This window comes from Peromyscus californicus, unplaced genomic scaffold (assembly GCF_007827085.1).
Source record: "Peromyscus californicus insignis strain IS unplaced genomic scaffold, ASM782708v3 Scaffold_15__1_contigs__length_86483966, whole genome shotgun sequence".
Lineage (NCBI taxonomy): Eukaryota > Metazoa > Chordata > Mammalia > Rodentia > Cricetidae > Peromyscus > Peromyscus californicus.
In genome coordinates, this window is record NW_026294447.1 from 6118916 (window position 1) to 6132900 (window position 13985).

Here is a 13985-nt window from a genome sequence, read left to right on the forward strand (position 1 = left end):
TTTGCTTCTTTAGAGGCAAAAAAACCCACCCCATTTTATTGGAAAAAGAAAACACAAATAAATAGAAAGACATCCCATGTCCATGACTTAAAATTAATGTGAAAATGTCCATACCACCCAAAGCAATGCAATTTCTATCAATTTCCCAATGACACTTTTTAAAAACAGACAAAAATTTCCTTAAATTCACATGTACCCACAAAAGTCCCCAAATAACCAAAATCTTTTGAACAAAAACAATAAAGTCAGATCCATTTTACTCCCTGATTTTAAAACAGTATAGAGAGCAACTGCCACCAACATAAAATGAGAAACACTGAGCAATAAAGTCATCCCAGAAACCAACCCATATGTTTATGTCAATTGATATTTTAAAATTAATTTTTATTTTATATGTATGAATATTTTGCCTGCATGCCTGTTCACCACCTGCATGTAGTACCCCAGAGTCCAAAAGGGAGCATCATATCCCCTAGAACTGGAGTTACAGAGAGTTGTGAGCCACCATGTGGGTGCTGAGACTCTGACTCTGGCCCTCTGGAAGAGAAGCCGGTGCTCTTAACTGCCGAAGCTGCTTTCCAGCTTCTCAGCTGTTCTTTTGAGATGGCACCAAGAACACACATAGACAAAGGGTAGTCCCCTCTGTAAATGTTTTTGGAAAAACTGGCTGTTCACATGTGGAAGAATGGGATTTGGATCCTCATCTCATGCTGTATGCAAAAAAATCATTTCATAGTAAACTAAAGACTTATAAGATCTGAAGATAAAACAACTAGAAGAAAACACAGAAAGAGCCACAAACATTGATCTGGCAATGGATTTTTGGTATAATTCTCAAAGCACAGGTAACAGGAGCAGAAACAGACATGACAGGGCAGTAAACTAACAAGCTCCACTACGACAAAGAAATACCGAACAACTTGAAGAAACGGCCCACAGAACGGGAGAAGACATCTGCAAATCATATGTCCAGTGAAAGATTAATAGGGAAAGCATGTTAGGAACAAAAAGAAAAAGAAACAAAAACCGGAGCAGGTAAACAGCTGGACTGAAAATGGACAAAGGAGAGTGGCCGTGGGAGCCGCAGGCCGGTGGAGCTCGGCAAGAGTCACCAAGCTCCTCCGATTCTCCTCCACTGAGTTGCACTCTGGGCAGGCAGTGGATCAGAAAGCCCAGGATGGGGTGTGGGTGTGGTGGGAACTGGGGAGGGTGGGGGCCAAGAATGAGAACTACCCTTGGCTGAGCTCACCCGCATGGCAACGGAGCAGGGGCAATGCCATGCCAGCGACAGGCGTTTGAAGCCTTCGAGGTGGCCGCCTAGAGTCCCCTCAACCCACCTCTGCATAGAGACATTGCAGACTGCCTCAGCATCTCAGCTGTCTCCAAGAAATCAGCCTAACCTAGAGCCGGCACCCTTCAAGCTTATAGATAGCAGATTGCTCTGTTCTTACCCGGTCCTGGAGCTGAAAAAAAGGTAATTTACCTAACAGTGTGCACAATTGGACCAAAGTCTCATTAATACAAATACCAGCTCTAAGTGTTTCATAGAGAAAAACAAAATGGACAAAGGACCTGGCCAGACATTTATGAAAAGAAGATCATAAACATGGCTAACAGGTACATACAAAAATATTCTCTCATGATTAAACTTTAGGGAAATACCAACTAAAATCACACTATTATATTGCCTCATATGTCAAAATAGCTTTTTGTCAAAAATGATGAATGGCAAATGCTCATAAGGATATGCAGAAAACAGAAAAAGGAATTCTGTACATTGTTGGTAGGAAAATAAATTAGTTATTGCCATGGAAAATGGTATAGATTTTCCTTAATGAACTACTGTATCCACCTGCCACAACCTCCACTGCTTAATGATTGAGCTGGTACAGGCAATGGGGGATGAAGACCCTACAGACCGGCACACAGAAGGCTGGGATCTGGGGGAATGTCTGCTCTGATGAGGACTCACTAGTGGGGGCGGGGCAGGGGATGGTGGAGAAGGCATTGTCTACTTCACACTGAAGGAGGATTCTGGTGGGATGTGTGCTCTGATGGGGGCATCAGCAGGGGATGGTGGAGAAGGCATTGTCTACTTCACACTGAAGGAGGATTCTGGTGGGATGTGTGCTCTGATGGGGGCATCAGCAGGGGGGAATACATTGTCTACTTCACACTGAAGGAGGATTCTGGTGGGATGTGTGCTCTGATGGGGGCATCAGCAGGGGGGAATGCATTGTCTACTTCACACTGAAGGAGGATTCTGGTGGGATGTGTGCTCTGATGGGGGCATCAGCAGGGGGGAATGCATTGTCTACTTCACACTGAAGGAGGATTCTGGTGGGATGTGTGCTCTGATGGGGACTCACTAGCAGAGGAAATGCTGGGGAAAATTATTTTAAGGTGGGTTATGTTTGTTTATGCTGCATTTGTTTAACTCTGTGAAGCTGTGTTACTGTACCTGTCTAAAACACCTGATGGACTAATAAAGAGCTGAACAGCCAATAGTGAGGCAGGAAAAAGAAATAGGTGGGGCTGGCAGGCAGAGGGAATAAATAGGAGAAATCTGGGAGGAGAGATCTAGGAGCCAGAGAAGGAGGGGGACTTCAGGGGCCAGCCACCCAGCTACACAGCAAGCCATGGAGTAAGAGTAAGAGTTACAGAAGTAAGAGAACAGGAAAAGCCCAGAGGCAAAAGATAGATGGGTTAAGTTTAAGTTAACAAAAGTTTAAATTAAAAAAAGAAATAAGCCAAGCTAAGACCGTGCATTCTTAATTAAGAATAAGCCTCTGCTTGTGATTTGGGAGCTAGGTGGTAGGACCCCAAAAGAACAAAAACAAACAACAAGGAAAACTGCTGTTTATTATATACTGAAGGAGGAAGCAGCTTAGCTTGGGGTATCAGTAGATAAGCACTCACTGGCTGAACTCATGCAGGAGGAGGCAGCTGTGGTTGCTATTTTCTGCATGTGTCAACATCCCAGCTCTAACTGGGAGAACATCTTGCCATCCCCCTAAGCCTGGCCTGGGAAAAGTCTTGGCATTCTCATGGGTCTGAGGCACTGGGGTCTTTGGAATGGCCATGCTCATGTCAATAACACATATTCACTCAGGACACACCCCATTCCATAAGATCTCTCCAAAGGAGCTGGAATGAACATTTTGAGGGATAGCTGCACTCCTATTTTTATGGCAGTATTATTCACAATAGCCAAGATATGAAACCAAACTATCAATGGATGGATGGATAAAGAATGGTATACTAGTCAGTCTTTAAAAAGAAAGAAAACCTGTTATTTTGACAACACAGAGGAGCCTTGGAAGCCATTATTCTAAGTAAAACAAGCCAAGTACAGAAAGGCAAGTACCCTATGATCTTGCTTATATGTGGGTAATATACAGAAGTTGAATTTGTAATGCAGAAAGATGGGTATGTAGAGGCTGAGAAGGGAGGGAATCAGGAGTTATTGATAAAAGGTTACTTTGTTTCAGATAAAACAGACTGTCAATGGTCAACAATAGTGTACTGTATGTTTCATAATAACAGTTTCAAATGCTTCACATAAAAATGACAGGTGACTAAGATGATGAGTAAATTAAATTAGCATGATTTAATGATGTTGTATACATACATAAGAATATCACATAGTACTCCAGAGCTGGTAGTGATGTATAAAGAGAGAATTAAGTAAACATTCTGTTTCATATGTATCCAGTCTATCAGTAGGCCCTAACTGTCCTGCCACACAGAAAGAAGAGAACAGACCAGACCAGACCAGACTAGACCAGACCAGAGCCATAGCATAGCAGACCAAACCAGACCAGAGCAGACCAGATGAGACCACAACAGACCAGAATGGAACAGAACAGAACAGATGAGAACAGACCAGAGCAGAAAAGAACAGACCAGAACAAAAGAGTAGAATGGAATGGAACAGAGTGGGGCAAAAGAGTTCCAAGGCAGTTAAACAAGAGACACCTGGTAGAGCTAAAGGTAGGTAATTCTGACCCCAAAGATTACGCTCTGTCGATTACTGACAAGTTGCAGCCCATTTTCTCGAGCTTGGATTTCAAAGCCCTGATACTCAAAGTCTTTCCCTTGGGGCAGAGGATTGCTGAAGGCTTTCCTGAGGAGTCTGACCTTAGGAGAAGAGACTCATGCATCACAACACTGGGGTTCCCTTAAATTCTGCCCTGCAGACAGTCCTACAGAGAGGTTTGCATTGACAAGTCCAAACCATACATACTTACACTTCCAATCAACATTCAGACTTGCATCTCTTTTCTTTTATTGAGACACAGTCTTATTATACAGCTCTGGCCGGCCTGGAACTTGCCATGTAGATCTCAAAATCATGGAGATTCACCTGCATCCCTCTTCTCCCTTTGCTTCTGGCTGCTGGGATTAAAGGCATGCACTACTATGCACAGTAGATTTTTATCTTAAATGTTTTTTAAATTTGTGTGTGTGAGAGAGAGACTGTGTACATATTTATGTGTACCTGGTACATGCAGATGCCCAATGGAGGCTGGAAGAGGCCATCGGATGCCTTGTACCTGGAATTATAGGCAGTTGTAAGCCATCAGATGTGGGTGCTTGGAACTGAACCTAGGTGCCCTGCAAGAGCAGTGAGTGTTCTTAAGCACTGAATCATCTCTCCAGCCTTTGGACTTTCATTTTATAATACAGCCAGTTTGCAAAATTCTGACATAAGAAATTGAAATACACAGAAATAAGATTAATTTAGAGTTAATAGATATATCATTAACAACAGCAGCAATAATTCCACCATCATTCCCATGCTAGAAGGTATTAGAGGAGATTTTCGTCTTTGGAACAAAGAAAGCATGAAATGGTATATATGTAAGGCTAAGATGCTCAGAGGGTTAAGGCACTTGCTGCCAAGCATGACAGCCTCTTCTTGATCCCTGGGGCCAACACAGTGGAAGGAGAGACCCAACTCCTGCAAGTTACCCTCTGACCTTCACAGGAACCATGGTACAGGTGTGCCTGCCCCACCCCCAAATAAGTAATTAAAAATGTAATAAACATTTTAATAGCCTCACACCTTTTAGGACCAATGTTATAAAACCTGAAACATGTTGTCAAGTACATGGAAGAGTTGGGTCTCTGCTGCACTATGTTGGGAATGTCATGCTGTGGGGGCATTTCTGCACTCTGATCAGCAGTCTCACTCCTCAGTATGTGTCCCAAAGAACAAAATCAGGGTCTCAAAGAGTTACCACGCACTCCCACATTCACTGTTGCATTATTCAAAATAGCCCAGGGGTGAAAAAAGCCTCAAATGTCCACTGACAGGGGAAGGGATTAAAGAAAATCCACAGTTTACATACAATGTCATACATACATACATTAGTCTTAGAATACACAGAAATCCTCTAATGTGACATGTCAGTACTTGGAAGACACCATGCTAAGTGAAAGAAGACAATCCTGAAGGGACGGAGACAGTAAAATTTTACTCATGAAGTTTCTAAAGTTTCTAAAGCTCCTAGAAGCAGAAAGTGGAGATCAATGATTGTGGCCCAGAGGAAAGGAAACAGGAAAGTCGCTGACGGGTCTGCATAAGTTCTAGAACCCTGCTATGAGATATAGTACCTGTAGTACATTTAAATATTTGCCTAGGAGGTAAATCTCATGTTATCTGTTCTTTTCCCCCAAACAAGCAAACACAACCCACAGGGTTCCTGGAATCTCAAGGGAGGCATATTTTGGTTCCAGCAATGGTTTCATGGATGCATGTATTTGTTCAAAGTTATTGAGTTGCACATTTTTAATGCATGCAGTTATTTGCGTATCAGTTATACTTTCATAAAAATGTTGAAAATATGGGCTGGAGAGATGGCTCAGTTAAGATCACTTACTGCCCTTACAGAAGACTAGAGTTTGGTTCGGGTACCCGTATCTGACAGCTCCCAACTGCCTGTAAGTTCATCTCTGCTGGCCTCAACCAGCACGGCACACATGTGTGCATACACATACACATAAACACATCAAACTAAAGTGAATCTAATCATATGAGGGTAATATAGAAGATGCATCTTTTACATAAAACATACACAGATATATAATTTTACTGGATTACATATAAAAAGGTATATATAAAATAAACATTTAGGGGCTGGAAATGAACTTCAGTGAGTAGAACATTTGCCTTACATGTGCAAAACATGAAGTTTGAGGTCAGTGCCATATACAATTGGGTATGTAATGGTGGTCAATTGTTATGTGAGACCCTGTTTTTATTTTTGTTTGTTTGTTTGTTTGTTTGTTTGTTTTTGAAACAGGGTTTCTGTGTAGTTTTGGTGTCTGTCCTGGATCTCTCTCTGTAGACCAGGCTGGCCTCGAATTCACAGAGATCCACCCAGCTCTGCCTTCCGAGTGCTGGGATTAAAGGCATGCACCACCACCTGGCAAGACCCTGTTTTTTAAAAAAATAAAAATATGAACAAGAAAATAAACATTTAGATTAAAAGAGCACTTGAAAATGAAAAATTTGAAAGCAGCCTTTAAGAACATGATGGGAGCCTGGGAAAGCAAGATGAAGGTGTTGGAATTCCTAGCCACTTCCCCATGACCATGCATGCACTAGCAAGATGCTTAGTCATCCCAGGGCCTTACGTCCTATGTAGTCATAATCTATGCTCATGGGTGGTGCAGCTAGGTAAGGTCATATGCGCATGTGCCGGGAGAGGAATCTATAATAGCAGGTCCCACTCATCCCTCTGCCCCTTCTTCCTGCACGATCATCCCCACAGGCCTATCACATCCCTTCTGTTCCCTCCCCTTCATAAACTCGTATAGTGGGTTTGGTTGTACCTCGTGGCTTTCCTCACATGGTAAATAGCACTACTTAATGAATAACGGAAGGGTTGTAGGAAGAAAAGCAAAGTGTGAAGAATAAAATTCAGAATGTAAGAGGAGATTGCAAGAGTGCTGATCAAAGTTCAGCAGTTCGACGTGGGCATATGTGTCTGTGTGCACATGTTTATGTGTCTGTACGTGTCTGCTTACATGTGCATGTGTGTGTGTTTCTGTGTATATGTGTATGTTCCAGAAAGAGAACAATGTACGTAGAGGAGAAAGAAATGAAAATACTTATGAAAACTTTTCCAAATCAAGACAGGAGGTTTTTGGATTGAGATATCCTCAAATTCAATACAGCAGATAAAAATGATTCATACCACCATGGCTTTGTTTCTGCCGCTGTGATAAAGCAACCTTGTAAATAACAACTTAAGGGAGAAAGGGTTTGTTTTGACCCACCATGGCAGGGAAGGGAAGGTGCTAAGAAATTAAAACAACGAGTTGCATTACCTCCACGGTAAAGAGCAGAGAGAAATTCATGCATGCATTCTTAATATTCTACTCACTTTCTCCACCTGTGTACAATTCAGGACCCAAACCCAGGGATTGGTGCTGACTATGGTGGGCTGGGTCTTCCCATAACAACACAATCAATACAACCCCCCACAGACATACCCACAGGCCGAGACTGAGTCTAGATTATGTCAAATTGAACATTAAAACTAACCACCAAACTTATTAACACATATTGTGAAATGTCAGAATAACTTATCACCAACACAAAATTCTACTGGTGAAATAAGCCAAACTTTTGGTTCAAATATGAGGGTTGAACACACACATTCACAGGTATTCACAGTAAGAAAACATGTCTGATCTGCAGCCCTTCCCCAGGACTCTAGTGGAGGAAAAGCCATGCACTACAGGAGACAGGAGGAGGTCGTAGGGTTTCCCTAGGATGGCGGTGAAGGTGACGGAAGCTGCTTACAGACAGGTAAAGCACAGGTCAAGCAGCTGGAGCACTTGCAAAGGGCCTGGGCAAGCTTAAGACAAAGGAAGGAGCTGATGCACTCAGGTTTGTTCAGTTGACAGGAGTTTGGATTGAGTAAGTAGTAACAGTGTTTTAAAAGTACATTAGTTTGCTAGAGCAGATCATGGAACGGTTGACTGAAATAGAAAATTCTCACAGTTGTAGGGGCGCAGTCTGAGGCTGAGGTGTTGGTGGGAGTAGGCAGAGTTCTGGGGCCTCTCCTAGCTTGTAGAAGCCATCTTCTCCCTGTCCCCACATGAGCTCCCCCCTGTGCATATGAATAGCATCTCTTTGTGAGTCTTAATCTTCTCTTTTATAAAACTGCCAGCCATATTGGATTAGGGCCCACCCTTAATACCCCATTTAACTTAATTACTTCTAAATGCCCTATCTCCAGTACAGTCACACGGGATCAGGGATCAGGGCTGCTACATATGAATATAGGGAGACACAATTCAGCCCTTGAGGGAGAAAAATCAAACAAATAAGAACTCCAGGGAATCAGAGCACAATAAAGGAAAACTGGAGTATAATACATGGTTTAGCTCTGAAAAGCATACTTTGTCTTAACAATGTAATGAGTGAATATTGATTTAACTGAAATTACACTACAACCACATCAGGAGACCAGGAAGTGGAAAGTATGTATGTGTGTGGTGTAAGTGGGACAAGAAAAAGTAGGAGCTAAACCCTCATGTTCCTCAGCGGGAACAAAATGGCTGTTGTGCAAAAGAGAAAGAAGGAGAAACAGCAAGACCTACGGCCCGGGGTTTTGCAGAAAGGCTGGGAGTAGTGAAGTATCACTGAGAAGAACTGAATGGTGTGCGTCCGAGGACAGCAGATGGGGCAAGCCACTGGTCCTGGTGCTAATTTGCCAAACTACCTAATTCTGTAAACTTTTATTGTATGAGTACATAGTGGATTAAAATAAAAATATGTTTGACAGGGAAGAAGGCTGACTCTTAGTATTTATTCTGTGACTGCATGTACAAATGTTTCCCATCAGAGCTTCATCTGTCCCACAGCATTTCATTATCGTCATGAACTTGGAAGCAGTCAAGAACACAGGCCTGTGCATGAGCAGGCTCTGAAGAGCTTGTGTGATCTGATCCACAGTGACAGGATAGAGCCCTCCCCAGCCTTCACGTCAACGTCCAGTCACTAAGTAGCTGCTCTTTCCAGGACATTCTGTCAGGAATCGTTATTTCTTTTATTTCTGTTCCTTTAATTTTTTTAATCTAATAAAATTAAAGAGATAATTTCTCAGAATTTGAACCTCTTCTATGTAATTCCAAGACTTCCTTATCAAGTGATTCTTTGTAGAAATGAGAGTCTACTTTCCATCAGACAAGATACTCGATTTCCCAGACTTCCTGCGGGTAGGCGCAGACAGGATCCAGACCAAACCATTACAGTGTCTTCACCCTGGGCTTCAATCAATAAACTGCAAGATGAAATAGTGAATTAATTCTTACGGCAGCAGAGATGAGACAGTGTTGTCCACAGCAGTGAGCCGGGGGCGGGGGGGGGTGGGGGTGGGGGTAGGGTGGTGTCCACAGTAGTGAGCAGGGGGGTGGTGTCCACAGTAGTAAGCAGGGGGGCGGTGTCCACAGTAGTGAGCAGGGGGGCGGTGTCCACAGTAGTGAGCAGGGTGGCGGTGTCCACAGCAGTGAGCGGGGGGTGGTGGTGTCCACAGTAGTGAGCAGGGGGGCGTGTTGACAGTAGTGAGCAGGGTGGTGGTGTTGACCGAGTCCTTGCACAGCGCTGGTGCTGCTGACATCAACAGTACAAGCAGCATGGGCTTGTGCTGCTCCGTTTGTGGAAACTCATTCTGCAATCTGGTTTTTAGTTTTCACCACAGGAGCATTCGATCCTGAGAATTGTCTGAAGTTTATTTTTAAACCTCGTAATGTCCACCCAGTGTCTTTTCAATAAGTGCTTTTTCTGCTGCGATCAGGAGGATAATGTGTCTGTCCTTTTTATCACTTGAATTGGTGACTATGGAAAGAAAACTTCCTAATGCGATGTGTGATAAATAGGAACTAAGACATCAAGTTAACCAAAGGAAAATGTCAAGGAAAATATCCCTAACTTACTTTCCTCAAGTTTATAATTGATGACCATGATATGTCATTTGTGATTCACTGACAAATTGGAATTTTGCATTTATGAGAAAATTCTAGGGTTTTAATTTTCTCACCCTGCCATTAACAGGCAGTGCCAGGCTGCTGAAGTCCATTGACAAGGCAGTGAGGGGCAACGGACAAAAGTCCTGGCTCTGTTGTAGTGGTAGAGGAAGACTGACTAAATAAACACACAGACAATAAGTAAATTGCACCTTATGGAGTAAGTGGATAAATGTTGTGGGAAAGGCCTGGAGATGGAGAAGGAGGTGTACTCTTGGGAGAGTTGGCTTCCAAGGAGGGATGCTTGCAAAGGCTCTGTGAAGGAGACAGAGAGTACGCTAGTTTGTGTCAGAGCAGCGCTTGTGATGAACCAGGGCTAAATGAGAGACAGGATGGTGGCTGGAAGGGCTGGACCAGAGTTCCAGGGCTGAGCCATAGCCAGGGCCTCCCTCCGCAGTTCCTTTGCTGTGCCCTTGAGAGCTTAGCTCAAAGTGACAAGCAGCCATCTGGATTTGAGCAGAGGCATGGCTGGTTTGCGTTTAGGTTTCACAGGCCATTGCTTGTTTGTTTGTTTTTTTGTCAGATTGAGTGATTCTTCGTGAGGGAGGCAATTCCTTCCCTGCCTCCAAGGAGTAACTGAGGATGTGGAAGCAGTTTGTGTTTTAATACCTGGCAGGGAATATCCTAGAAACCAATGGGCAGAGGCCATGGATGCTGCTTAATGACTTAAGATGGCCACCTCTCATCATCAAGAGTTACACAGCTCAGAAAGTCAGTAGCATCATGGCTGAGAAACCCTGGGAAACTTCCAGACCAGTGGCTAAACAACCATGGTGAGTCTTCACACATATGTATTATCATACTGTGTTGGCTAGTTTTATGTCAACTTTACACAAGCTAGAGTTATCTGAAAGGAGGGAACCTCAACTGAGAAAACGCCTCCATAAGGTCCTGCTGTAATGAGTTTGAGTTCCTGTCTTGACTTCCTCTGATGATAAGCTGTGATGTGAAAGTGTAAGCTGAACAAACTCTTTCCTCCCCAAGTTGCTTTGGTCGTGGTGTTCATCACAGCAATAGAGACCCTGACAAAGACTTAGACTTCTTTCTAACACGTCCTCTGCCTCACTGCCTTCCCTTCCCCGCTCTCCCTCTGCAGCTGGCCCCTGCCTCTCTCCGGTGGTTTTGTTCCCCTCTCTGCTTTATGACGTGGATTCCTTTACTTTCTGTTCTCCAGTTCCCTTAACATCTCTTCCTTCCTTCTCATGATTTCCTTTCTAGCTTTGTGATCTAGAAACATCCACTACACACACACACATACACACACACACACACACACACACACACACGCACACACACAAACCACTCACAATGTATACATGAGTGAAAACATGTAGTATTTGTCTTTCTGAACCTAGCTTATTTTACTTAATAAGCTGCTCTTCCTGAGATCATGGATTGGATTCCTAGCTCCGTATGGAGGCTCATAGCCTCTGAACTTCAGTTCCAGAGTATCTGATGCCCTCTTCTGGCCTCTGCAGGCACTGCATGAATGTGGCACACAGACTCAAATACGTAAAATAAACTCTTTAAAAAGTAAAAGCTAGGTACACACCATTCATATCCATGGATTTCATAGCCATGCAGTGAGCTTTATGTTTATTGTTTGTGTTTTATTTTTTTATGTTTTAAACATTTGGCAAACTATAAGTCAACAAAGTTGACAAATGTATTAGAGTTAATGTTGCCCTGATAAGACACACATCATAAGCACACAAACTATGTGGGACTTGTACAGTTCATTTTGTTTATTAGTAGCTCTTATATTCTAGTATGGGTGGTTTCTTGTAATTATTTTCTGGAAAAAGGTAAGGTGTTTCCAAATGAGTAACTGCATATACCCAAACTTATTGCACAAAGAAATCTGAGGGACATCTCCCAGATTTCTTCATCATGGTTACCCAGTCAACCATCTGTCAGTAGAAAAATTCATGCTAACCCAGCTCATTCACCAGTCCCAGGAGCACTTAAACTGTGTCAGGAGGGTTCACCTTTGCACGTTACACACACTACATTAATGTGTTCCTTCGAGAAAAAGCAAGTGATGATTTTAAAAAGAACACAGTTCATTGCACATAACAAAAACACAAGAAAAGAACTCAGTATCTCCCTGCATCCCACCCTGCCCCACCCTCTTAAAAAGAAAGTGTTGATAGGCACACAACCCCTTCCTTTCTGCGTTAGGCCGCTGTAGGTTAACTGTATGAAAATCAGTGGGTGGCTGGAGGTCAGATACTACCCACTCACAGAAAGCCGAGAAGCACCACAAAGTCCCTAACCATGTCCCTCCCCTTAGACACAGGGCAACATTTGTACATGTCTGCCTTTCAAAGGTGACCACCGCAAGGAGCCACACTGCAAACAAAGATGAGTCACTGTTGCCAAGCCTGATGATTTCCATCTTGTTTTAATCAGAGGTCATGTGCTATGACCCAGGATAATTTCTGGCAGGGTGTTTAGAAGAGTTTTGAATTTTAATACCCTTAAGTGGTGCGTGTTCTTTCCATTTCAGTTGTTAGTTGCCTGAGCCTTGAAGGTATTTTTTTTTTCTTCCTAGAAATTACTTCAAGATTAAGAGACAGTCTGATGCTTACAGTTAATACCGAAAGCAATTTTATTTTCCATTTCCACCCAGTTGACATACTGAAATGTTTTCATAAACATAGCTGTTTAAAGATTCAGTGCTGTGAATATAGACTTCTGCACAAAGGAAGCCCACTGTTGGGAAAAGATTACCATCCTTGTGACTGCTGGTGTTTGGAAATCTAAATTAAAACCACTAAGATTGAGTTATCAGTGTATAGTGAACGAAAGGCAGGCTGTTGGAAAGCCACACGAAAAGCTGAAAGGCATCTTCTGACTAGTTAACTGTAATTACTGTTTGGGTCTGAGTGTTAGCTGATTCTGCTCTTTTGCTTGGAAGGAGCTGGGAGCCCCACACTGAGGCCATTACTATGAGGGGAGCACTTACTTCTAAAGCACAGCCTCTAATGGAAGCTTTGTAGACCATCTTTCTGACCTGGAGAACTGTTCCCTAAAGTTGGAGACACAGGGGTTTGGTGTCTGATGCTTCCTGATGAAGCTAACTTCATTTCACTAACAGTTGGGCCTAGTGACACCCTTTTCCTCTGACTAAAAGACAAAGGCATCTGCATCTGGGGAGCTGAGTATGAGAGCACATGTGAAAAGTGGGTCTGGTCAAGGTTCTCAGTGTAAACCACAAAACCTTGAGGTGGTGAGAGGAAAACATGCAGAATGTATTTTAAGATAGAGGCGTATGCAATGATTTCCTGAATAGGACTCCGATAGCTCCAGAATTATTAGCAAGAACTTACAAATAGGATTACATGAAGTAAGAAAGCCTCTGTAAGTAAAAGAAACAACTACAGAGCTAAAGACGAGAGTAGAGTTTGGATAAGGTGTGGTCAGGAACAGCAAGTGGAGAGAATTATTACTGGAGGGTAGTTAGCTTTCCCTTGCCATGTCCAAATACTTGAGAAAATCAACTTGAAAAGAGCAAGAATTTATTTCAGCTCAGAGTTTCAGAGTTTTCATTCTGCTTTTAGTCTAGCTGGATTTAGGCTAATAGCAAGATGAAACACTGCAGAAGGAGCGTGCGGCATGATAGCCGGAAAGGAGAGGAAGAGGCCACTGTTCCTAAAGCCCCTCAACAGTACGATGAAACCCACTGGGCCTCACCTCCTCCCATCACCCTTATTATTAGCACCACAGGCTGGCCACCAGGCCTAAACACAGGAGACGTTGAGGGTCATGATGAATGGAAAATGTCACAAGAGACCTAACAGGGAAGCTTCTGGATGATCCACAGGGTCAAGAGCCAACCTGGAAAACCTAATAGCACTAGTGGATACAAAACAAAGAACTGTTTCTCCCTTGCCTTTCCTTAACCTCCACAACACCCCAGTGCACACCAAACCTAGCTG

The 13985-nt window shown here is 43.1% G+C and overlaps 1 protein-coding gene across 2 annotated transcripts in view; it reads right to left on the bottom strand.

Annotated features, from left to right (window-relative positions):
- Lrrc72 (leucine rich repeat containing 72) overlaps positions 1 to 13985 on the bottom strand; it is a 49198-nt gene that overhangs the window by 22788 nt on the left and 12425 nt on the right. The window lies entirely within an intron of this gene.